The sequence below is a fragment of the Falco biarmicus genome, chromosome 14, assembly GCF_023638135.1.
Source record: "Falco biarmicus isolate bFalBia1 chromosome 14, bFalBia1.pri, whole genome shotgun sequence".
Taxonomy (NCBI): Eukaryota; Metazoa; Chordata; class Aves; order Falconiformes; family Falconidae; genus Falco; species Falco biarmicus.
This window is the reverse complement of record NC_079301.1, coordinates 19,405,132-19,410,180: the sequence shown is the minus strand read 5'-3', so window position 1 is coordinate 19,410,180 and position 5,049 is coordinate 19,405,132.

Below are 5,049 nucleotides of genomic sequence, written 5' to 3'. Positions count from 1 at the left end.
GCTCTGCGTCTGGGTTTTATTTTTAAACAAACTTTTGGGTTTTTTGTCTGTCAGAAGCGCGTTTCCTCCCGCCGCGGCTGCTTGCTGCTTCAAGTGGTTTTGTCACCCTCTGTCCCTGAAGGTTTGGAGAAGCTTTTGGCGTCTTTTGGGGGAGCGATTCCCAGCCTGTCCAATTTTCTCTGCCGCTTAGTGTGAAAGGTAACACACAGCAAAACACCCAGGAGTTTTCTTTGTCATAGACTCATAGTGCTGGTAAACAACTGGATTTCTGAATGGAAACCCAAACAATCAGTGCCTGGTACTTGCTTTTTCTGCTTGAAGTGCAGAAAAGGCGGGTAGCGATGTTGTGTTTGTAACTGTGACTGGGTATGGGAGTTTTGTGATCAAGAAGTACTAGTCCTGGGAGGAATTTTTAGCAGTGTAGGATCAAATAGGTTCCTGTCTGTAGAGCTGAGGGTAGAAGGGAACACGTACAGCTTGCTGTTGTAAGTTTTGTAGTAAGGCTTTGGTTCACTATGTGTTAAATAAGGTCTCGGTGTGTAAAACCAAAAGCTGTATAGATACCACGTTATTTCAGGTGATGCTCCCACTTGTAAAACCAACGGTAGTTCCATTGGCAAATACCAGCAAAACGTGGAGTGCCCAGTCAGGGTCCTCACTGACGGGAAGGCTGCGCCAGTGATTCTGTCGAGAGGTTTTTATCTATAGGTGTGAGCGTAGATGATCTGTGTCAGTGTGGGTGCTTACTGGGAAATGCCTTGGATTAGCCTTTGCTTTAATTGTAATTCTTACCCTGTTCCTCAGAGCAGTGCGGTGGAAGAACTCCCTGTGAAAGTCCAGCGTGCTGGAAGAACAGGGTTTTCCTCAAATAAAGCAGCCCCTGGCTCAGGGCGCCGCGTCGTAGCGTGTAGCCTGTATTGGGGAGCAAAAGGGGACCGTGCTGCTCTTGCGTGGCAGGAACAGCCCCACCGGCAGGAAACAAACAGCAAAAATTATCCGAACAGTGTCAAGCCTGTTGTGACAGTCTCACAGTAACGGCTTTAAGAGACCTTTGGCTGAATGTCTCGGATCTGAAACGGGCTGACTGCTTGAGGGGTTTTTTTGGGGGGTGGAGGACATCATTTTGCACTAATCCTTCAAACCCCTTTGGGTGAATCCTTGACAGAACTCCGGTGCATGGTGAAAGCAAAGCCTGCAATTAAAACCAGGAGGCAAGGTAGATTTCTTCCCGGAATTTGAAGACAGCCACTAGGATACGTGTTGGAAGTCTTGGTTTTGAAATACGTTGTCCCATTGTGCTGGCCCTTGCGCCTGGCCAAGCGATGCGGTGCTGGGAACAGTCGGGTCACTGGGCAGGAGGGGCTGGTGGTGGGGGAGGGGGCCCTTCGTGGGGTCCCCAGGTAGCAGAGCAGCTTGTATTGTGTTCGGCCCCATCCCTGCATCCTCTTGGCTACAGCAGTCGTGTCCCCTCAGATACAAAGACGTTTCCTCATTTTTCCATGGAGGGTTGGGAGCGGGACTATACATCCCTGGGAGGTGAGGGTCCACCCGCGCCCCTTCTGTAAGGAAACGCACCCCGCCTCGTTTCTTTTGTTTTCGGCCAAGTTATTGAGTTTATTTAGAACTTTGGGAAGCAGCATTAGGGTTGCGGGGGAGCGGCTGTCAGGAATCTCTGGCTCGGGGGGCGCCGGAGCTGGTTGGCACAGCACCCTCTGCCACTGCCCTGCGCTGCACCCAGGGCTGTCACGAGTACCTTTGGTGCAGCCGTCTGCCTGCTTTACTAACCAGTTACTCTTCACCTCGCTGCCGGCTGAGGCTGTTCTTGGGCAGCGGTCACCTGCCTGCTGCACAGCGGTCGGGTTAATAATCTTCCGTCCAAAAGCGAATCGTTCTAGATACTTACCCTACATCGAAAATGTAGACCGCTGTTACAGCTCCCCTGAGCTCACCGCCGCTCCTGCCTTCCGCTGGTGAGTGCCCTGCTTTATGTCGATAAAGTACCCTGGGAAGACTGAATTGTTCTAGTGGCAGTAGCCGTAGCAGCAGAGGTGTGATGTGTCTAGCAACAGCACAGGGCGGCCTACAGCCTGACTTTTCCGGGCAGGAAGGACCTGTTAAGAACACGTAACGCTGCTGGCAGCGGTGTAGCCCCCAAGCTGGCACCATGAGCTGCCCTCAGTGCTGGCCCTGGGCTGGCACTTCGTACGGTTCCAGCCACGTTCTGACTGCAAAATGCTTTAGCGAGGCACTGAAGTGTACGGAAAGTCATTGCAGAAGATCAGATTTTAGACCTTGGGCATTTGTTGCTTGCAAGATCAATATGTCACTCTTTGAAGTTCTAAACCTGCTCCCCAAAACAGGTGCTCCCTTCTCTGCCCTTTGATGGGAGAAATCCTCGCTCCAGAGGGGATGGAGTGTTAGACAAGGATGGATGCTGCGGGCTTAGGAGCTTCTGAAGCACCAGGGTCATGCGTGGCCTTGTCCCTGGTACGGAACTGCAGCTGCGCTGCCCCGCACCCGCTCCGCCGCGCAGGGGGCCCTTCTGGCTGCAGAACTGTTCCACAAGTTCCGATCCCACCTTATAAATGAATTTAAGGTCGAAGGAAGCTTTTTCCTTTTGGTCAAGGATTATAGTAGGGCTTACGGGGGGGAAGGGAGATACTGAAATACTGTCTGAAGCAGAACTTCGTTCTTACATGCTAGAAGGCTCTAACTCCAAGTTCAGCGTAAGGTTGCTGGCTTAGGGCTCACAAACCAGGATGCCTTTACAAAGTTGCATATTTTTTTTTCCACTCATCAGCCCAGTTGCAGCTGCCAGTACCCCGCCTGCAGCGAGCTTTCGAGAACAAGAACTGGGCAGGGAGCAGAGACAGGTAACGCGCTCCCCGCCCCCCCCAAGCTGTGTGTTTTGGTCCCCGCTGCGCGTCCCAGCTTCATTCCAAGCTGTGTGGCGCCCTCGAGTGGCCGGAGCGTGAAACTCGTCCCCAGGCAACTTGGAATAATCTTCCAGGTTCCTGGTCAAGACTAACTAAACCAGACAAACTTTACAGGATTAGATAAGAGAGTAAAATTTTTAGTTAAAACCAAATCAGACGTGAGGCAAAGGTGCCTTCACTGTCGCCGAAGCGGGTTCTGAGCCAGACCGGGGTTCCGTTACACCAAAGACTTTTAAGGTTCTAATGTTCCAAACAGTTTTCTACTTTTTTAAATAATAAATCTGCAAACACAAGCTTTTACCTGTAGTTTAATATTTATATACTGATGGATAGCACCTAGAGGCCCCAACCAACATTTGAGATTTGAGCCCCCTCAATGTCTCTGCCCCAAAGAGCTTACAGTCTAAGCAGTCAAGAAGGAGGAGAAAAGCACAACCACGCGCTGTTACAGACAGTAACTCTGCTCCAACACCAGCCAAGTGATTTACCTGCTCTAAGGCACGGGATGTATGATGGGAATTAAACCATCGCCTGAATCTCTGCTGCACGTCTCGGGCAAGAGAGGCTCCTTCCCCTCTAGACCATTTTTCTCTCAGTAAAACCCAGCCCGTTTGGACATCTCAGCCTGAGGCTGGTTAAGGCTCAGGACCGCTCCAGGCCAGGGCGAGAGCTGCCGGAACAGAACAGAGACAGTGTCGGGCAGAAGTGTCGCGACTTACTTGGCCCACTTCCACTTTCTGTGGTTATCGTGTGGATTTGGCACCTAAAGCTGCCCCAAGAGCAGCTGTTCCGGGCGCTATGCCCATTAGCCTGGACCGGCAGCTCCTGTCCTCCCAGTTCACTGGGCTTTGCTTTATGCGCTGCCCGAACCTTAGACAGAAGCACTGGGCGCATGCTACGAGAACAAACCTGCTCTGCCCTTCCCTGTGTCTCCCCGCGTGCGAACACCTCGTGGTGGTGAGTGCAAGACGGGGGTGGTGGGAGGGGGGGCTGGGAGAGCCCTTTCCCGTGGGAGCTCCTTGACCTTAGCACCCGTCCTTCTGCTTTTGGGGGCTGGGGATAGGCTGACGTGTTCATTTTAGGCTTCCGAGGAGCCAGCACTAGGATACGGGCTTGTGTTTACCAGAGGAGCCTTGCTATTGCATTCCAGCTTTGGTAACAAGTTCTTGACTTGGAGGTAGCAGCAGGTTCAGTTTATTTCTGTATGCATCGGCAAACCAAAATGAAATGAGGTGAAGGATGCACGTTGCTGAATTGCCCACTCTCTACCAACATGGATAACTGCAGCTAATTGAAATAAAGACAAAGCTATTAATGTTTTGCACTTTTAAAACTAAAGAACTTCAGTTTCATACTCAGTTGAAAGCTTTTGAAATCAGCACCGATCTCACTGTATAAGTCGCTGCCACCTGGTCGGTCACCAGTCCTATGTCTTTTGTCAAATGTGCATAAACCAAGGAGATTTCTGATGCTCCGTGTTTACAACGATAACTGCAAGGTAATAATGAATAGCCATTAGCAGATAAATTACTTAACAGTAGTTGATAAACAAATACACTTCACCTGTATAAAGCAGTATGTTAATTCACAAGTTAAGTTGTACTGGTAGTTGATACAACAAAAATATTAAAGTCTCGTCACTTGACAAATCCTCTTGCCCTGTCAGGGAGCTCTGCTTGCACAGGAGGCGGGTGGAACAGCACTGACGGCGGGAGCCGAACAGCCCCGCGTACAGAAAGTGATCACTTCTCAGCTATTGCACCAGGAGTGACGCTCTAGGACATACCCGGTAGGAGTCTTACAAAACGACGTCGGAAAGACCGCGTGGCACCATCTTTCAAGGCCTTATGTGAACCATACGTACACAACAGTCGCTGCATACTGTAAATGCATTGTGGATGTGTATAAATTCACATAAGATTAAAGTATTTAATTTGTAAATATGAAGGCTTCCACCAGCTTATACTTTATGTTTTTCGGAAGGTTTCTTAGCGTGTACACTATTTTGGATAAAATGCATGACACTAGTAGAGGTTTCAGGTGAGCATAATCTTAAATGCTTTGGTAACTGGATATTCCCAAGGAAGAGGTTTTCTTAAACCAAACCGATTAC